This window comes from Stegostoma tigrinum, chromosome 29, assembly GCF_030684315.1.
Source record: "Stegostoma tigrinum isolate sSteTig4 chromosome 29, sSteTig4.hap1, whole genome shotgun sequence".
Taxonomy (NCBI): Eukaryota; Metazoa; Chordata; class Chondrichthyes; order Orectolobiformes; family Stegostomatidae; genus Stegostoma; species Stegostoma tigrinum.
In genome coordinates this window covers 47,105,339-47,125,166 of record NC_081382.1, presented here as the reverse complement: position 1 = coordinate 47,125,166, position 19,828 = coordinate 47,105,339, and positions in this window count along the sequence as shown.

Here is a 19,828-nt window from a genome sequence, read left to right as displayed (position 1 = left end):
CCCACTGTTTCAGCCCCTCTGTTTCAGCCCCTCTGTTTCAGCCCATCTGTTTCAGCCCCTCTGTTTCAGCCCCTCTGTTTCAGCCCCTCTGTTTCAGCCCCTCTGTTTCTCGCCCTCTGTTTCTCGCTCTCTGTTTCTCGCCCTCTGTTTCAGCCCCTCTGTTTCTCGCCCACTGTTTCAGCCCCTCTGTTTCTCGCCATCTGTTTCAGCCCCTCTGTTTCAGCCCCTCTGTTTCTCGCCCTCTGTTTCAGCCCCTCTGTTTCAGCCCCTCTGTTTCAGCCCCTCTGTTTCAGCACCTCTGTTTCTCGCCCTTTGTTTCTCGCCCTCTGTTTCAGCCACTCTGTTTCTCGCCCTCTGTTTCAGCCCCTCTGTTTCTCGCCCTCTGTATCAGCCCCTCTGTTTCAGTCCCTCTGTGTCAGCCCCTCTGTTTCAGCCCCTCTGTTTCAGCCCCTCTGTTTCACGCCCTCTGTTTCAGCCCCTCTGTTTCAGCCCCTCTGTTTCTCGCCCAATGTTTCAGCCCCTCTGTTTCAGCCCCTCTGTATCAGCCCCTCTGTTTCAGCCCCTCTGTTTCTCGCCCTCTGTTTCAGCCCCTCTGTTTCAGCCCCTCTGTTTCAGCCCCTCTGTTTCAGCCCCTCTGTTTCAGCCGCTCTGTTTCTCGCCCTCTGTTTCTCGCCCTCTGTTTCTCGCTCTCTGTTTCTCGCCCTCTGTTTCTCGCCGTCTGTTTCAGCCCCTCTGTTTCAGCCCCTCTGTTTCAGCCCCTCCGTATCAGCCCCTCTGTTTCTCGCCCTCTGTTTCAGCCCCTCTGTTTCTCGCCCTCTGTTTCAGCCCCTCTGTTTCAGCCCCTCTGTATCAGCCCCTCTGTTTCAGCCCCTCTGTTTCTCGCCCTCTGTTTCTCGCCCTCTGTTTCTCGCTCTCTGTTTCTCGCCCTCTGTTTCTCGCCCTCTGTTTCAGCCCCTCTGTTTCAGCCCCTCTGTTTCAGCCCCGCTGTTTCTCGCCCTCTGTTTCTCGCCCACTGTTTCTCGCCCTCTGTTTCAGCCCCTCTGTTTCAGCCCCTCTGTTTCAGCCCCTCTGTTTCAGTCCCTCTTTTTCAGCCCCTCTGTTTCAGCCCCTCTGTTTCTCGCCCTCTGTATCAGCCCCTCTGTTTCAGTCCCTCTGTTTCAGCCCCTCTGTTTCAGCCCCTCTGTTTCACGCCCTCTGTTTCAGCCCCGCTGTTTCAGACCCTCTGTTTCTCGCCCTCTGTTTCAGCCCCTCTGTTTCAGCCCCTCTGTATCAGCCCCTCTGTTTCATCCCCTGTGTTTCTCGCCCTCTGTTTCTCGCCCTCTGTTTCAGCCCCTCTGTTTCAGCCCCTCTGTTTCAGCCCCTCTGTTTCAGCCCCTCTGTTTCAGCCCCTCTGTTTCTCGCCCTCTGTTTCTCGCCCTCTGATTCTCGCTCTCTGTTTCTCGCCCTCTGTTTCTCGCCGTCTGTTTCAGCCCCTCTGTTTCAGCCCCTCTGTTTCAGCCCCTCTGTATCAGCCCCTCTGTTTCTCGCCCTCTGTTTCAGCCCCTCTGTTTCTCGCCCTCTGTTTCAGCCCCTCTGTTTCAGCCCCTCTGTATCAGCCCCTCTGTTTCAGCCCCTCTGTTTCTCCCCCTCTGTTTCTCGCCCTCTGTTTCTCGCTCTCTGTTTCTCGCCCTCTGTTTCTCGCCCTCTGTTTCAGCCCCTCTGTTTCAGCCCCTCTGTTTCAGCCCCGCTGTTTCTCGCCCTCTGTATCTCGCCCACTGTTTCTCGCCCTCTGTTTCAGCCCCTCTGTTTCAGCCCCTCTGTTTCAGCCCCTCTGTTTCAGCCCCTCGGTTTCAGCCCCTCTGTCTCTTTCCTCTGTTTCTCGCCCTCTATTTCTCGCCCTCAGTTTCAGCCCCTCTGTTTCAGCCCCTCTGTTTCAGCCCCTCTGTTTCTCGCCCTCTGTTTCTCGCCCTCTGTTTCTCGCCCTCTGTTTCAGCCCCTCAGTTTCAGCCCCTTTGTTTCAGCCCCTCTGTTTCTCGCCCTCTGTTTCTCGCCCTCTGTTTCTCGCTCTCTGTTTCTCGCCCTCTGTTTCTCGCTCTCTGTTTCAGCCCCTCTGTTTCAGCCCCTCTGTTTCAGCCCCTCTGTTTCTCGCCCTCTGTTTCTCGCCCTCTGTTTCTCGCCCTCTGTTTCAGCCCCTCTGTTTCAGCCCCTTTGTTGCAGCCCCTCTGTTTCAGCCCTTCTGTTTCTCGCCCTCTGTTTCAGCCCCTCTGTTTCAGCCCCTTTGTTTCAGCCCCTCTGTTTCAGCCCCTCTGTTTCAGCCCCTCTGTTTTCGCCCTCTGTTTCTCGCCCTCTGTTTCTCGCCCTCTGTTTCTCGCCCTCTGTTTCAGCCCCTCTGTTTCAGTCCCTCTGTTTCAGCCCCTCTGTTTCTCGCCCTCTGTGTCTCGCCCTCTGTTTCAGCCCCTCTGTTTCAGCCCCTCTGTTTCTCGCCCTCTGTTTCGGCCCCTCTGTTTCAGCCCCTCTGTTTCTCGCCCACTGTTTCAGCCCCTCTGTTTCACCCCCTCTGTATCAGCCCCTCTGTTTCAGCCCCTCTGTTTCTCGCCCTCTGTTTTTCGCCCTCTGTTTCAGCCCCTCTGTTTCAGCCCCTCTGTTTCAGCCCCTCTGTTTCAGCCCCTCAGTTTCTCGCCGTCTGTTTCTCGCCCGCTGTTGCTCGCCCTCTGTTTCTCGCTCTCTGTTTCTCGCCCTCTTTTTCAGCCCCTCTGTTTCTCGTCCACTGTTTCAGCCCCTCTGTTTCAGCCCCTCTGTTTCAGCCCCTTTGTTTCAGCCCCTCTGTTTCAGCCCCTCTGTTTCACGCCCTCTGTTTCAGACCCTCTGTTTCAGCCCCTCTGTTTGATCCCCTCTGTTTCAGCCCCTCTGTTTCAGCCCCTCTGTTTCTCGCCCTCTGTTTCTCGCTCTCTGTTTCAGCCCCTCTGTTTCAGCCCCTCTGTTTCAGACCCTCTGTTTCTCGCCCTCGGTTTCTCGCCCTCGGTTTCAGCCCCTCTGTTTTAGCCCCTCTGTTTCTCGCCCTCTGTTTCAGCCCCTCTGTTTCAGCCCCTCTGTTTCTCGCCCTCTGTTTCAGCCCCACTGTTTCAGCCCATCTGTATCAGCCCCTCTGTTTCAGCCCATCTGTTTCTCGCCTTCTGTTTCTCGCCCTCTGTTACAGCCCCTCTGTTTCAGCCCCTCTGTTTCAGCTCCTCTGTTTCAGCCCCTCTCTTTCAGCCCCAATGTTTCTCGCCCTCTGTTTCTCGCCCTCTGTTTCTCGCCCTCTGTTCCTCGCTCTCTGTTTCTCGCCCTCTGTTTCAGCCCCTCTGTTTCTCGCACACTGTTTCAGCCCCTCTGTTTCTCGCCATCTGTTTCAGCCCCTCTGTTTCAGCCCATCTGTTTCTCGGCTCTGTTTCAGCCCCTCTGTTTCAGCCCCTCTGTTTCAGCACCTCTGTTTCTCGCCCTTTGTTTCTCGCCCTCTGTTTCAGCCCCTCTGTTTCTCGCCCTCTGTTTCAGCCCCTCTGTTTCTCGCCCTCTGTTTCAACCCCTCTGTTTCAGTCCCTCTGTTTCAGCCCCTCTGTTTCAGCCCCTCTGTTTCAGCCCCTCTGTTTCACGCCCTCTGTTTCAGCCCCTCTGTTTCAGCCCCTCTGTTTCTCGCCCTCTGTTTCAGCCCCTCTGTTTCAGCCCCTCTGTATCAGCCCCGCTGTTTCAGCCCCTCTGTTTTTCACCCTCTGTTTCTCGCCCTCTGTTTCAGCCCCTCTGTTTCATCCCCTCTGTTTCAGCCCCTCTGTTTCAGCCCCTCTGTTTCAGCCCCTCTGTTTCTCGCCCTCTGTTTCTCGCCCTCTGTTTCTCGCTCTCTGTTTCTCGCCCTCTGTTTCTCGCCCTCGGTTTCAGCCCCTCTGTTTCAGCCCCTCTGTTTCAGCCACTCTGTTTCAGCCCCTCTGTTTCTCGCCCTCTGTTTCAGCCCCTCTGTTTCTCGCCCTCTGTTTCAGCCCCTCTGTTTCAGCCCCTCTGTATCAGCCCCTCTGTTTCAGCCCCTCTGTTTCAGCCCCTCTGTTTCTCGCCCTCTGTTTCTCGCCCTCTGTTTCTCGCCCTCTGTTTCAGCCCCTCTGTTTCAGCCCCTTTGTTGCAGCCCCTCTGTTTCATCCCCTCTGTTTCTCGCCCTCTGTTTCAGCCCCTCTGGTTCAGCCCCTCTGTTTCAGCCCCTCTGTTTCAGCCCCTCTGTTTCAGCCCCTCTGTTTTCGCCCTCCGTTTCTCGCCCTCTGTTTCTCGCCCACTGTTTCTCGCCCTCTGTTTCAGCCCCTCTGTTTCAGTCCCTCTGTTTCAGCCGGTCTGTTTCTCGCCCTCTGTTTCTCGCCCTCTGTTTAGGCCCCTCTGTTTCAGCCGCTCTGTTTCAGCCCCTCTGTTTCTCGCCCTCTGTTTCAGCCCCTCTGTTTCTCGCCCTCTGTTTCTCGCCCTCTGTTTCAGCCCCTCTGTTTCAGCCCCTATGTATCAGCCCCTCTGTTTCAGCCCCTCTGTTTCTCGCCCACTGTTTCTCGCCCACTGTTTCAGCCCCTCTGTTTCAGCCCCTCTGTTTCAGCCCATCTGTTTCAGCCCCTCTGTTTCAGCCCCTCTGTTTCAGCCCCTCTGTTTCAGCCCCTCTGTTTCTCGCCCTCTGTTTCTCGCTCTCTGTTTCTCGCCCTCTGTTTCAGCCCCTCTGTTTCTCGCCCACTGTTTCAGCCCCTCTGTTTCTCGCCATCTGTTTCAGCCCCTCTGTTTCAGCCCCTCTGTTTCTCGCCCTCTGTTTCAGCCCCTCTGTTTCAGCCCCTCTGTTTCAGCCCCTCTGTTTCAGCACCTCTGTTTCTCGCCCTTTGTTTCTCGCCCTCTGTTTCAGCCACTCTGTTTCTCGCCCTCTGTTTCAGCCCCTCTGTTTCTCGCCCTCTGTATCAGCCCCTCTGTTTCAGTCCCTCTGTTTCAGCCCCTCTGTTTCACGCCCTCTGTTTCAGCCCCTCTGTTTCAGCCCATCTGTTTCTCGCCCTCTGTTTCAGCCCCTCTGTTTCAGCCCCTCTGTATCAGCCCCTCTGTTTCAGCCCCTCTGTTTCTCGCCCTCTGTTTCTCGCTCTCTGTTTCTCGCCCTCTGTTTCTCGCCGTCTGTTTCAGCCCCTCTGTTTCAGCCCCTCTGTTTCAGCCCCTCTGTATCAGCCCCTCTGTTTCTCGCCCTCTGTTTCAGCCCCTCTGTTTCTCGCCCTCTGTTTCAGCCCCTCTGTTTCAGCCCCTCTGTATCAGCCCCTCTGTTTCAGCCCCTCTGTTTCTCGCCCTCTGTTTCTCGCCCTCTGTTTCTCGCTCTCTGTTTCTCGCCCTCTGTTTCTCGCCCTCTGTTTCAGCCCCTCTGTTTCAGCCCCTCTGTTTCAGCCCCGCTGTTTCTCGCCCTCTGTTTCTCGCCCACTGTTTCTCGCCCTCTGTTTCAGCCCCTCTGTTTCAGCCCCTCTGTTTCAGCCCCTCTGTTTCAGTCCCTCTGTTTCAGCCCCTCTGTTTCAGCCCCTCTGTTTCTCGCACTCTGTATCAGCCCCTCTGTTTCAGTCCCTCTGTTTCAGCCCCTCTGTTTCAGCCCCTCTGTTTCAGCCCCTCTGTTTCACGCCCTCTGTTTCAGCCCCTCTGTTTCAGACCCTCTGTTTCTCGCCCTCTGTTTCAGCCCCTCTGTTTCAGCCCCTCTGTATCAGCCCCTCTGTTTCATCCCCTGTGTTTCTCGCCCTCTGTTTCTCGCCCTCTGTTTCAGCCCCTCTGTTTCAGCCCCTCTGTTTCAGCCCCTCTGTTTCAGCCCCTCTGTTTCAGCCCCTCTGTTTCTCGCCCTCTGTTTCTCGCCCTCTGTTTCTCGCTCTCTGTTTCTCGCCCTCTGTTTCTCGCCGTCTGTTTCAGCCCCTCTGTTTCAGCCCCTCTGTTTCAGCCCCTCTGTATCAGCCCCTCTGTTTCTCGCCCTCTGTTTCAGCCCCTCTGTTTCTCGCCCTCTGTTTCAGCCCCTCTGTTTCAGCCCCTCTGTATCAGCCCCTCTGTTTCAGCCCCTCTGTTTCTCCCCCTCTGTTTCTCGCCCTCTGTTTCTCGCTCTCTGTTTCTCGCCCTCTGTTTCTCGCCCTCTGTTTCAGCCCCTCTGTTTCAGCCCCTCTGTTTCAGCCCCGCTGTTTCTCGCCCTCTGTATCTCGCCCACTGTTTCTCGCCCTCTGTTTCAGCCCCTCTGTTTCAGCCCCTCTGTTTCAGCCCCTCTGTTTCAGCCCCTCTGTTTCAGCCCCTCTGTCTCTTTCCTCTGTTTCTCGCCCTCTATTTCTCGCCCTCAGTTTCAGCCCCTCTGTTTCAGCCCCTCTGTTTCAGCCCCTCTGTTTCTCGCCCTCTGTTTCTCGCCCTCTGTTTCTCGCCCTCTGTTTCAGCCCCTCAGTTTCAGCCCCTTTGTTTCAGCCCCTCTGTTTCTCGCCCTCTGTTTCTCGCCCTCTGTTTCTCGCTCTCTGTTTCTCGCCCTCTGTTTCTCGCTCTCTGTTTCAGCCCCTCTGTTTTAGCCCCTATGTTTCAGCCCCTCTGTTTCTCGCCCTCTGTTTCTCGCCCTCTGTTTCTCGCCCTCTGTTTCAGCCCCTCTGTTTCAGCCCCTTTGTTGCAGCCCCTCTGTTTCAGCCCCTCTGTTTCTCGCCCTCTGTTTCAGCCCCTCTGTTTCAGCCCCTCTGTTTCAGCCCCTCTGTTTCAGCCCCTCTGTTTCAGCCCCTCTGTTTTCGCCCTCTGTTTCTCGCCCTCTGTTTCTCGCCCTCTGTTTCTCGCCCTCTGTTTCAGCCCCTCTGTTTCAGTCCCTCTGTTTCAGCCCCTCTGTTTCTCGCCCTCTGTGTCTCGCCCTCTGTTTCAGCCCCTCTGTTTCAGCCCCTCTGTTTCAGCCCCTCTGTTTCTCGCCCTCTGTTTCGGCCCCTCTGTTTCAGCCCCTCTGTTTCTCGCCCACTGTTTCAGCCCCTCTGTTTCAGCCCCTCAGTATCTGCCCCTCTGTTTCAGCCCCTCTGTTTCTCGCCCTCTGTTTTTCGCCCTCTGTTTCAGCCCCTCTGTTTCAGCCCCTCTGTTTCAGCCCCTCTGTTTCAGCCCCTCTGTTTCTCGCCGTCTGTTTCTCGCCCGCTGTTGCTCGCCCTCTGTTTCTCGCTCTCTGTTTCTCGCCCTCTTTTTCAGCCCCTCTGTTTCTCGTCCACTGTTTCAGCCCCTCTGTTTCAGCCCCTCTGTTTCAGCCCCTCTGTTTCTCGCCCTCTGTTTCTTGCCCACGGTTTCAGCCACTCTGTTTCTCGCCCTCTGTTTCAGCCCCTCTGTTTCTCGCCCTCTGTTTCAGCCCCTCTGTTTCAGCCCCTCTGTTTCAGCCCCTCTGTTTCAGCCCTTCTGTTTCAGGCCCTCTGTTTCAGCCCCTCTGTTTCTCGCCCTCTGTGTCAGCCCCTCTGTTTCTCGCCCTCTGTTTCAGACCCGCTGTTTCAGCCCCTCAGTATCAGCCCCTCTGTTTCAGCCCCTCTGTTTCTCACCCTCTGTTTCTCGCCCTCTGTTTCTCGCCCTCTGTTTCTCGCCCACTGTTTCAGCCCCTCTGTTTCAGCCCCTCTGTTTCAGCCCCTCTGTTTCAGCCCCTCTGTTTCAGCCCCTCTGTTTCTCGCCCTCAGTTTCTCGCCCTCTGTTTCTCGCCCTCTGTTTCTCGCTCTCTGTTTCTCGCCCTCTGTTTCAGCCCCTCTGTTTCTCGCCCACTGTTTCAGCCCCTCTGTTTCTCGCCATCTTTTTCAGCCCCTCTGTTTCAGCCCCTCTGTTTCTCGCCCTCTGTTTCAGACCCTCTGTTTCAGCCCCTCTGTTTCAGCCCCTCTGTTTCAGCCCCTCTGTTTCAGCACCTCTGTTTCTCGCCCTTTGTGTCTCACCCTCTGTTTCAGCCCCTCTGTTTCTCGCCCTCTGTTTCAGCCCCTCTGTTTCTCGCCCTCTGCTTCAGCCCCTCTGTTTCAGCCCCTCTGTTAATCGCACTCTGTTTCAGCCCCTCTGTTTCAGCCCCTCTGTATCAGCCCCTCTGGTTCAGCCCCTCTGTTTCTCGCCCTCTGTTTCTCGCCCTCTGTTTCAGCCCCTCTGTTTCTCGCCCTCTGTTTCAGCCCCTCTGTTTCAGCCCCTCTGTATCAGCCCCTCTGGTTCAGCCCCTCTGTTTCAGCCCCTCTGTATCAGCCCCTCTGGTTCAGCCCCTCTGTTTCTCGCCCTCTGTTTCTCGCCCTCTGTTTCAGCCCCTCTGTTTCTCGCCCTCTGTTTCAGCCCCTCTGTTTCAGCCCCTCTGTATCAGCCCCTCTGGTTCAGCTCCTCTGTTTCTCGCCCTCTGTTTCTCGCCCTCTGTTTCAGCCCCTCTGTTTCAGCCCCTCTGTTTCAGCCCCTCTGTTTCTCGCCCTCTGTTTCAGCCCCTCTGTTTCTCGCCCACTGTTTCAGCCCCTCTGTTTCAGCCCCTCTGTTTCAGCCCCTCTGTTTCAGCCCTTCTGTTTCAGCCCCTCTGTTTCAGCCCCTCTGTTTCAGCTCCTCTGTTTCAGCCCCTCTGTTTCAGCCCCTCTGTTTCAGCCCCTCTGTTTCTCGCCCTCTGTTTCTCGCCCTCTGTTTCCCGCCCTCAGTTTCTCGCCCTCTGTTTCAGCCCCTCTGTTTCTCGCCCTCTGTTTCAGCCCCTCTGTTTCTCGCCCTCTGTTTCAGCCCCTCTGTTTCAGCCCCTCTGTTTCAGCCCCTCTGTTTCAGCCCTTCTGTTTCAGGCCCACTGTTTCTCGCCCTCTGTTTCAGCCCCTCTGTTTCAGCCCCTCTGTTTCAGCCCCTCTGTTTCAGCCCCTCTGTTTCTCGCCCTTTGTTTCTCGCCCTCTGTTTCAGCCCCTCTGTTTCTCGCCCTCTGTTTCAGCCCCTCTGTTTCTCGCCCTCTGTTTCAGCCCCTCTGTTTCATCCCCTCTGTTTCTCGCCCTCTGTTTCAGCCCCTCTGTTTCAGCCCCTCTGTATCAGCCCCTCTGTTTCAGCCCCTCTGTTTCTCGCCCTCTGTTTCTCGCCCTCTGTTTCAGCCCCTCTGTTTCAGCCCCTCTGTTTCAGCCCCTCTGTTTCAGCCCCTCTGATTCTCGCCCTCTGTTTCTCGCCCTCTGTTTCTCGCCCTCTGTTTCTCGCTCTCTGTTTCTCGCCCTCTGTTTCAGCCCCTCTGTTTCTCGCCCACTGTTTCAGCCCCTCTGTTTCTCGCCATCTGTTTCAGCCCCTCTGTTTCAGCCCCTCTGTTTCTCGCCCTCTGTTTCACCCCCTCTGTTTCAGCCCCTCTGTTTCAGCCCCTCTTTTTCAGCCCCACTGTTTCTCGCCCTCTGTTTCTCGCCCTCTGTTTCTCGCTCTCTGTTTCTCGCCCTCTGTTTCTCGCCCTCTGTTTCAGCCCCTCTGTTTCAGCCCCTCTGTTTCAGAAACTCTGTTTCTCGCCCTCTGTTTCTCGCCCACTGTTTCTCGCCCTCTGTTTCAGCCCCTCTGTTTCAGCCCCTCTGTTTCAGCCCCTCTTTTTCAGCCCCTCTCTTTCTCGCACCCTGTTTCTCGCCCTCTGTTTCTCGCTCTCTGTTTCTCGCCCTCTGTTTCTCGCCCTCTGTTTCAGCCCCTCTGTTTCAGCCCCTCTGTTAGAGCCCCTCTGTTTCTTGCCCTCTGTTTCTCGCCCTCTGTTTCTCGCCCTCGGTTTCAGCCCCTCTGTTTCAGCCCCTTTGTTTCAGCCCCTCTGTTTCAGCCCCTCTGTTTCACGCCCTCTGTTTCAGCCCCTCTGTTTCAGCCCCTCTGTTTCAGCCCCTCTGTTTCAGCCCCTCTGTTTCAGCCCCTCTGTTTCTCGCCCTCTGTTTCTCGCTCTCTGTTTCAGCCCCTCTGTTTCAGCCCCTCTGTTTCAGACCCTCTGTTTCTCGCCCTCGGTTTCTCGCCCTCTGTTTCAGCCCCTCTGTTTTAGCCCCTCTGTTTCTCGCCCTCTGTTTCAGCCCCTCTGTTTCAGCCCCTCTGTTTCTCGCCCTCTGTTTCAGCCCCACTGTTTCAGCCCCTCTGTATCAGCCCCTCTGTTTCAGCCCCTCTGTTTCTCGCCTTCTGTTTCTCGCCCTCTGTTACAGCCCCTCTGTTTCAGCCCCTCTGTTTCAGCTCCTCTGTTTCAGCCCCTCTCTTTCAGACCCAATGTTTCTCGCCCTCTGTTTCTCGCCCTCTGTTTCTCGCCCTCTGTTCCTCGCTCTCTGTTTCTCGCCCTCTGTTTCAGCCCCTCTGTTTCTCGCAAACTGTTTCAGCCCCTCTGTTTCTCGCCATCTGTTTCAGCCCCTCTGTTTCAGCCCCTCTGTTTCTCGGCTCTGTTTCAGCCCCTCTGTTTCAGCCCCTCTGTTTCAGCACCTCTGTTTCTCGCCCTTTGTTTCTCGCCCTCTGTTTCAGCCCCTCTGTTTCAGTCCCTCTGTTTCAGCCCCTCTGTTTCAGCCCCTCTGTTTCAGCCCCTCTGTTTCACGCCCTCTGTTTCAGCCCCTCTGTTTCAGCCCCTCTGTTTCTCGCCCTCTGTTTCAGCCCCTCTGTTTCAGCCCCTCTGTTTCAGCCCCGCTGTTTCAGCCCCTCTGTTTCTCACCCTCTGTTTCTCGCCCTATGTTTCAGCCCCTCTGTTTCATCCCCTCTGTTTCAGCCCCTCTGTTTCAGCCCCTCTGTTTCAGCCCCTCTGTTTCTCGCCCTCTGTTTCTCGCCCTCTGTTTCTCGCTCTCTGTTTCTCGCCCTCTGTTTCTCGCCCTCGGTTTCAGCCCCTCTGTTTCAGCCCCTCGGTTTCAGCCCCTCTGTTTCAGCCCCTCTGTTTCAGCCCCTCTGTTTCTCGCCCTCTGTTTCTCGCCCTCTGTTTCTCGCCCTCTGTTTCAGCCCCTCTGTTTCAGCCCCTTTGTTGCAGCCCCTCTGTTTCAGCCCCTCTGTTTCTCGCCCTCTGTTTCAGCCCCTCTGTTTCAGCCCCTCTGTTTCAGCCCCTCTGTTTCAGCCCCTCTGTTTCAGCCCCTCTGTTTTCGCCCTCCGTTTCTCGCCCTCTGTTTCTCGCCCACTGTTTCTCGCCCTCTGTTTCAGCCCCTCTGTTTCAGTCCCTCTGTTTCAGCCGGTCTGTTTCTCGCCCTCTGTTTCTCGCCCTCTGTTTAGGCCCCTCTGTTTCAGCCCCTCTGTTTCAGCCCCTCTGTTTCTCGCCCTCTGTTTCAGCCCCTCTGTTTCAGCCCCTCTGTTTCTCGCCCTCTGTTTCAGCCCCTCTGTTTCAGCCCCTCTGTATCAGCCCCTCTGTTTCAGCCCCTCTGTTTCTCGCCCACTGTTTCTCGCCCACTGTTTCAGCCCCTCTGTTTCAGCCCCTCTGTTTCAGCCCATCTGTTTCAGCCCCTCTGTTTCAGCCCCTCTGTTTCAGCCCCTCTGTTTCAGCCCCTCTGTTTCTCGCCCTCTGTTTCTCGCTCTCTGTTTCTCGCCCTCTGTTTCAGCCCCTCTGTTTCTCGCCCACTGTTTCAGCCCCTTTGTTTCTCGCCATCTGTTTCAGCCCCTCTGTTTCAGCCCCTCTGTTTCTCGCCCTCTGTTTCAGCCCCTCTGTTTCAGCCCCTCTGTTTCAGCCCCTCTGTTTCAGCACCTCTGTTTCTCGCCCTTTGTTTCTCGCCCTCTGTTTCAGCCACTCTGTTTCTCGCCCTCTGTTTCAGCCCCTCTGTTTCTCGCCCTCTGTATCAGCCCCTCTGTTTCAGTCCCTCTGTTTCCGCCCCTCTGTTTCAGCCCCTCTGTTTCAGCCCCTCTGTTTCACGCCCTCTGCTCCAGCCCCTCTGTTTCAGCCCCTCTGTTTCTCGCCCTCTGTTTCAGCCCCTCTGTTTCAGCCCCTCTGTATCAGCCCCTCTGTTTCAGCCCCTCTGTTTCTCGCCCTCTGTTTCTCGCCGTCTGTTTCAGCCCCTCTGTTTCAGCCCCTCTGTTTCAGCCCCTCTGTTTCAGCCCCTCTGTTTCAGCCCCTCTGTTTCTCGCCCTCTGTTTCTCGCTCTCTGTTTCTTGCCATCTGTTTCTCGCCGTCTGTTTCAGCCCCTCTGTTTCAGCCCCTCTGTTTCAGCCCCTCTGTATCAGCCCCTCTGTTTCTCGCCCTCTGTTTCAGCCCCTCTGTTTCTCGCCCTCTGTTTCAGCCCCTCTGTTTCAGCCCCTCTGTGTCAGCCCCTCTGTTTCAGCCCCTCTGTTTCTCGCCCTCTGTTTCTCGCCCTCTGTTTCTCGCTCTCTGTTTCTCGCCCTCTGTTTCTCGCCCTCTGTTTCAGCCCCTCTGTTTCAGCCCCTCTGTTTCAGCCCCGCTGTTTCTCGCCCTCTGTTTCTCGCCCACTGTTTCTCGCCCTCTGTTTCAGCCCCTCTGTTTCTGCCCCTCTGTTTCAGCCCCTCTGTTTCTCGCCCTCTGTTTCTCGCCCTCTGTTTCTCGCTCTCTGTTTCTCGCCCTCTGTTTCTCGCCCTCTGTTTCAGCCCCTCTGTTTCAGCCCCTCTGTTTCTCGCCCTCTGTTTCAGCCCCGCTGTTTCAGCCCCTCTGGATCAGCCCCTCTGTTTCAGCCCCTCTGTTTCAGCCCCTCTGTATCAGCCCCTCTGGTTCAGCCTCGCTGTTTCTCGCCCTCTGATTCTCGCCCACAGTTTCTCGCCCTCTGTTTCAGCCCCTCTGTTTCAGCCCCTCTGTTTCAGCCCCTCTGTTTCTGCCCCTCTGTTTCTCGCCCTTTGTTTCTCGCCCTCTGTTTCAGCCCCTCTGTTTCTCGCCCTTTGTTTCAGCCCCTCTGTTTCTCGCCCTCTGTTTCAGCCCCTCTGTTTCATCCCCTCTGTTTCTCGCCCTCTGTTTCAGCCCCTCTGTTTCAGCCCCTCTGTATCAGCCCCTCTGTTTCAGCCCCTCTGTTTCTCGCCCTCTGTTTCTCGCCCTCTGTTTCAGCCCCTCTGTTTCAGCCCCTCTGGTTCAGCCCCTCTGATTCTCGCCCTCTGTTTCTCGCCCTCTGTTTCTCGCCCTCTGTTTCTCGCTCTCTGTTTCTCGCCCTCTGTTTCAGCCCCTCTGTTTCTCGCCCACTGTTTCAGCCCCTCTGTTTCTCGCCATCTGTTTCAGCCCCTCTGTTTCAGCCCCTCTGTTTCTCGCCCTCTGTTTCACCCCCTCTGTTTCAGCCCCTCTGTTTCAGCCCCTCTTTTTCAGCCCCTCTGTTTCTCGCCCTCTGTTTCTCGCCCTCTGTTTCTCGCTCTCTGTTTCTCGCCCTCTGTTTCTCGCCCTCTGTTTCAGCCCCTCTGTTTCAGCCCCTCTGTTTCAGACCCTCTGTTTCTCGCCCTCTGTTTCTCGCCCACTGTTTCTCGCGCTCTGTTTCAGCCCCTCTGTTTCAGCCCCTCTGTTTCAGCCCCTCTTTTTCAGCCCCTCTGTTTCTCGCACCCTGTTTCTCGCCCTCTGTTTCTCGCTCTCTGTTTCTCGCCCTCTGTTTCTCGCCCTCTGTTTCAGCCCCTCTGTTTCAGCCCCTCTGTTAGAGCCCCTCTGTTTCTTGCCCTCTGTTCCTCGCCCTCTCTTTCTCGCCCTCGGTTTCAGCCCCTCTGTTTCAGCCCCTTTGTTTCAGCCCCTCTGTTTCAGCCCCTCTGTTTCACGCCCTCTGTTTCAGCCCCTCTGTGTCAGCCCCTCTGTTTCAGCCCCTCTGTTTCAGCCCCTCTGTTTCAGCCCCTCTGTTTCTCGCCCTCTGTTTCTCGCCCTCTGTTTCTCGCCCTCTGTTTCTCGCTCTCTGTTTCAGCCCCTCTGTTTCAGCGCCTCAGTTTCAGACACTCTGTTTCTCGCCCTCGGTTTCTCGCCCTCTGTTTCAGCCCCTCTGTTTCAGCCCCTCTGTTTCTCGCCCTCTGTTTCAGCCCCTCTGTTTCAGCCCCTCTGTTTCTCGCTCTCTGTTTCAGCCCCTCTGTTTCAGCCCCTGTGTATCAGCCCCTCTGTTTCAGCCCCTCTGTTTCTCGCCTTCTGTTTCTCGCCCTCTGTTACAGCCCCTCTGTTTCAGCCCCTCTGTTTCAGCTCCTCTGTTTCAGCCCCTCTCTTTCAGCCCCAATGTTTCTCGCCTCTGTTTCTCGCCCTCTGTTTCTCGCCCTCTGTTCCTCGCTCTCTGTTTCTCGCCCTCTGTTTCAGCCCCTCTGTTTCTCGCACACTGTTTCAGCCCCTCTGCTTCTCGCAATCTGTTTCAGCCCCTCTGTTTCAGCCCCTCTGTTTCTCGCCCTCTGTTTCAGCCCCTCTGTTTCAGCCCCTCTGTTTCAGCCCCTCTGTTTCAGCACCTCTGTTTCTCGCCCTTTGTTTCTCGCCCTCTGGTTCTCGCCCTCTGTTTCAGCCCCTCTGTTTCTCGCCCTCTGTTTCAGCCCCTCTGTTTCAGTCCCTCTGTTTCAGCCCCTCTGTTTCAGCCCCTCTGTTTCAGCCCCTCTGTTTCTCGCCCTCAGTTTCAGCCCCTCTGTTTCAGCCCCTCTGTTTCTCTCCAACTGTTTCAGCCCCTCTGTTTCAGCCCCTCTGTATCAGCCCCGCTGTTTCAGCCCCTCTGTTTCTCACCCTCTGTTTCTCGCCCTCTGTTTCAGCCCCTCTGTTTCATCCCCTCTGTTTCAGCCCCTCTGTTTCAGCCCCTCTGTTTCAGCCCCTCTGTTTCAGCCCCTCTGTTTCTCGCCCTCTGTTTCAGCCCCTCTGTTTCTCGCCCTCTGTTTCAGCCCCTCTGTTTCAGCCCCTCTGTATCAGCCCCTCTGTTTCAGCCCCTCTGTTTCTCGCCCTCTGTTTCTCGCCCTCTGTTTCACCCCCTCTGTTTCAGCCCCTCTGTTTCAGCCCCTCTTTTTCAGCCCCACTGTTTCTCGCCCTCTGTTTCTCGCCCTCTGTTTCTCGCTCTCTGTTTCTCGCCCTCTGTTTCTCGCCCTCTGTTTCAGCCCCTCTGTTTCAGCCCCTCTGTTTCAGAAACTCTGTTTCTCGCCCTCTGTTTCTCGCCCACTGTTTCTCGCCCTCTGTTTCAGCCCCTCTGTTTCAGCCCCTCTGTTTCAGCCCCTCTTTTTCAGCCCCTCTCTTTCTCGCACCCTGTTTCTCGCCCTCTGTTTCTCGCTCTCTGTTTCTCGCCCTCTGTTTCTCGCCCTCTGTTTCAGCCCCTCTGTTTCAGCCCCTCTGTTAGAGCCCCTCTGTTTCTTGCCCTCTGTTTCTCGCCCTCTGTTTCTCGCCCTCGGTTTCAGCCCCTCTGTTTCAGCCCCTTTGTTTCAGCCCCTCTGTTTCAGCCCCTCTGTTTCACGCCCTCTGTTTCAGCCCCTCTGTTTCAGCCCCTCTGTTTCAGCCCCTCTGTTTCAGCCCCTCTGTTTCAGCCCCTCTGTTTCTCGCCCTCTGTTTCTCGCTCTCTGTTTCAGCCCCTCTGTTTCAGCCCCTCTGTTTCAGACCCTCTGTTTCTCGCCCTCGGTTTCTCGCCCTCTGTTTCAGCCCCTCTGTTTTAGCCCCTCTGTTTCTCGCCCTCTGTTTCAGCCCCTCTGTTTCAGCCCCTCTGTTTCTCGCCCTCTGTTTCAGCCCCACTGTTTCAGCCCCTCTGTATCAGCCCCTCTGTTTCAGCCCCTCTGTTTCTCGCCTTCTGTTTCTCGCCCTCTGTTACAGCCCCTCTGTTTCAGCCCCTCTGTTTCAGCTCCTCTGTTTCAGCCCCTCTCTTTCAGACCCAATGTTTCTCGCCCTCTGTTTCTCGCCCTCTGTTTCTCGCCCTCTGTTCCTCGCTCTCTGTTTCTCGCCCTCTGTTTCAGCCCCTCTGTTTCTCGCAAACTGTTTCAGCCCCTCTGTTTCTCGCCATCTGTTTCAGCCCCTCTGTTTCAGCCCCTCTGTTTCTCGGCTCTGTTTCAGCCCCTCTGTTTCAGCCCCTCTGTTTCAGCACCTCTGTTTCTCGCCCTTTGTTTCTCGCCCTCTGTTTCAGCCCCTCTGTTTCTCGCCCTCTGTTTCAGCCCCTCTGTTTCTCGCCCTCTGTTTCAACCCCTCTGTTTCAGTCCCTCTGTTTCAGCCCCTCTGTTTCAGCCCCTCTGTTTCAGCCCCTCTGTTTCACGCCCTCTGTTTCAGCCCCTCTGTTTCAGCCCCTCTGTTTCTCGCCCTCTGTTTCAGCCCCTCTGTTTCAGCCCCTCTGTATCAGCCCCGCTGTTTCAGCCCCTCTGTTTCTCACCCTCTGTTTCTCGCCCTATGTTTCAGCCCCTCTGTTTCATCCCCTCTGTTTCAGCCCCTCTGTTTCAGCCCCTCTGTTTCAGCCCCTCTGTTTCTCGCCCTCTGTTTCTCGCCCTCTGTTTCTCGCTCTCTGTTTCTCGCCCTCTGTTTCTCGCCCTCGGTTTCAGCCCCTCTGTTTCAGCCCCTCGGTTTCAGCCCCTCTGTTTCAGCCCCTCTGTTTCAGCCCCTCTGTTTCTCGCCCTCTGTTTCTCGCCCTCTGTTTCTCGCCCTCTGTTTCAGCCCCTCTGTTTCAGCCCCTTTGTTGCATCCCCTCTGTTTCAGCCCCTCTGTTTCTCGCCCTCTGTTTCAGCCCCTCTGTTTCAGCCCCTCTGTTTCAGCCCCTCTGTTTCAGCCCCTCTGTTTCAGCCCCTCTGTTTTCGCCCTCCGTTTCTCGCCCTCTGTTTCTCGCCCACTGTTTCTCGCCCTCTGTTTCAGCCCCTCTGTTTCAGTCCCTCTGTTTCAGCCGGTCTGTTTCTCGCCCTCTGTTTCTCGCCCTCTGTTTAGGCCCCTCTGTTTCAGGCCCTCTGTTTCAGCCCCTCTGTTTCTCGCCCTCTGTTTCAGCCCCTCTGTTTCAGCCCCTCTGTTTCTCGCCCTCTGTTTCAGCCCCTCTGTTTCAGCCCCTCTGTTTCTCGCCCTCTGTTTCAGCCCCGCTGTTTCAGCCCCTCTGTTTCTCACCCTCTGTTTCTCGCCCTATGTTTCAGCCCCTCTGTTTCATCCCCTCTGTTTCAGCCCCTCTGTTTCAGCCCCTCTGTTTCAGCCCCTCTGTTTCTCGCCCTCTGTTTCTCGCCCTCTGTTTCTCGCTCTCTGTTTCTCGCCCTCTGTTTCTCGCCCTCGGTTTCAGCCCCTCTGTTTCAGCCCCTCGGTTTCAGCCCCTCTGTTTCAGCCCCTCTGTTTCAGCCCCTCTGTTTCTCGCCCTCTGTTTCTCGCCCTCTGTTTCTCGCCCTCTGTTTCAGCCCCTCTGTTTCAGCCCCTTTGTTGCAGCCCCTCTGTTTCAGCCCCTCTGTTTCTCGCCCTCTGTTTCAGCCCCTCTGTTTCAGCCCCTCTGTTTCAGCCCCTCTGTTTCAGCCCCTCTGTTTCAGCCCCTCTGTTTTCGCCCTCCGTTTCTCGCCCTCTGTTTCTCGCCCACTGTTTCTCGCCCTCTGTTTCAGCCCCTCTGTTTCAGTCCCTCTGTTTCAGCCGGTCTGTTTCTCGCCCTCTGTTTCTCGCCCTCTGTTTAGGCCCCTCTGTTTCAGCCCCTCTGTTTCAGCCCCTCTGTTTCTCGCCCTCTGTTTCAGCCCCTCTGTTTCAGCCCCTCTGTTTCTCGCCCTCTGTTTCAGCCCCTCTGTTTCAGCCCCTCTGTATCAGCCCCTCTGTTTCAGCCCCTCTGTTTCTCGCCCACTGTTTCTCGCCCACTGTTTCAGCCCCTCTGTTTCAGCCCCTCTGTTTCAGCCCATCTGTTTCAGCCCCTCTGTTTCAGCCCCTCTGTTTCAGCCCCTCTGTTTCAGCCCCTCTGTTTCTCGCCCTCTGTTTCTCGCTCTCTGTTTCTCGCCCTCTGTTTCAGCCCCTCTGTTTCTCGCCCACTGTTTCAGCCCCTTTGTTTCTCGCCATCTGTTTCAGCCCCTCTGTTTCAGCCCCTCTGTTTCTCGCCCTCTGTTTCAGCCCCTCTGTTTCAGCCCCTCTGTTTCAGCCCCTCTGTTTCAGCACCTCTGTTTCTCGCCCTTTGTTTCTCGCCCTCTGTTTCAGCCACTCAGTTTCTCGCCCTCTGTTTCAGCCCCTCTGTTTCTCGCCCTCTGTATCAGCCCCTCTGTTTCAGTCCCTCTGTTTCCGCCCCTCTGTTTCAGCCCCTCTGTTTCAGCCCCTCTGTTTCACGCCCTCTGCTCCAGCCCCTCTGTTTCAGCCCCTCTGTTTCTCGCCCTCTGTTTCAGCCCCTCTGTTTCAGCCCCTCTGTATCAGCCCCTCTGTTTCAGCCCCTCTGTTTCTCGCCCTCTGTTTCTCGCCGTCTGTTTCAGCCCCTCTGTTTCAGCCCCTCTGTTTCAGCCCCTCTGTTTCAGCCCCTCTGTTTCTCGCCCTCTGTTTCTCGCTCTCTGTTTCTTGCCCTCTGTTTCTCGCCGTCTGTTTCAGCCCCTCTGTTTCAGCCCCTCTGTTTCAGCCCCTCTGTATCAGCCCCTCTGTTTCTCGCCCTCTGTTTCAGCCCCTCTGTTTCTCGCCCTCTGTTTCAGCCCCTCTGTTTCAGCCCCTCTGTGTCAGCCCCTCTGTTTCAGCCCCTCTGTTTCTCGCCCTCTGTTTCTCGCCCTCTGTTTCTCGCTCTCTGTTTCTCGCCCTCTGTTTCTCGCCCTCTGTTTCAGCCCCTCTGTTTCAGCCCCTCTGTTTCAGCCCCGCTGTTTCTCGCCCACTGTTTCTCGCCCACTGTTTCTCGCCCTCTGTTTCAGCCCCTCTGTTTCTGCCCCTCTGTTTCAGCCCCTCTGTTTCTCGCCCTCTGTTTCTCGCCCTCTGTTTCTCGCTCTCTGTTTCTCGCCCTCTGTTTCTCGCCCTCTGTTTCAGCCCCTCTGTTTCAGCCCCTCTGTTTCTCGCCCTCTGTTTCAGCCCCGCTGTTTCAGCCCCTCTGGATCAGCCCCTCTGTTTCAGCCCCTCTGTTTCAGCCCCTCTGTATCAGCCCCTCTGGTTCAGCCTCGCTGTTTCTCGCCCTCTGATTCTCGCCCACAGTTTCTCGCCCTCTGTTTCAGCCCCTCTGTTTCAGCCCCTCTGTTTCAGCCCCTCTGTTTCTGCCCCTCTGTTTCTCGCCCTTTGTTTCTCGCCCTCTGTTTCAGCCCCTCTGTTTCTCGCCCTTTGTTTCAGCCCCTCTGTTTCTCGCCCTCTGTTTCAGCCCCTCTGTTTCATCCCCTCTGTTTCTCGCCCTCTGTTTCAGCCCCTCTGTTTCAGCCCCTCTGTATCAGCCCCTCTGTTTCAGCCCCTCTGTTTCTCGCCCTCTGTTTCTCGCCCTCTGTTTCAGCCCCTCTGTTTCAGCCCCTCTGGTTCAGCCCCTCTGATTCTCGCCCTCTGTTTCTCGCCCTCTGTTTCTCGCCCTCTGTTTCTCGCTCTCTGTTTCTCGCCCTCTGTTTCAGCCCCTCTGTTTCTCGCCCACTGTTTCAGCCCCTCTGTTTCTCGCCATCTGTTTCAGCCCCTCTGTTTCAGCCCCTCTGTTTCTCGCCCTCTGTTTCACCCCCTCTGTTTCAGCCCCTCTGTTTCAGCCCCTCTTTTTCAGCCCCTCTGTTTCTCGCCCTCTGTTTCTCGCCCTCTGTTTCTCGCTCTCTGTTTCTCGCCCTCTGTTTCTCGCCCTCTGTTTCAGCCCCTCTGTTTCAGCCCCTCTGTTTCAGACCCTCTGTTTCTCGCCCTCTGTTTCTCGCCCACTGTTTCTCGCGCTCTGTTTCAGCCCCTCTGTTTCAGCCCCTCTGTTTCAGCCCCTCTTTTTCAGCCCCTCTGTTTCTCGCACCCTGTTTCTCGCCCTCTGTTTCTCGCTCTCTGTTTCTCGCCCTCTGTTTCTCGCCCTCTGTTTCAGCCCCTCTGTTTCAGCCCCTCTGTTAGAGCCCCGCTGTTTCTTGCCCTCTGTTCCTCGCCCTCTCTTTCTCGCCCTCGGTTTCAGCCCCTCTGTTTCAGCCCCTTTGTTTCAGCCCCTCTGTTTCAGCCCCTCTGTTTCACGCCCTCTGTTTCAGCCCCTCTGTGTCAGCCCCTCTGTTTCAGCCC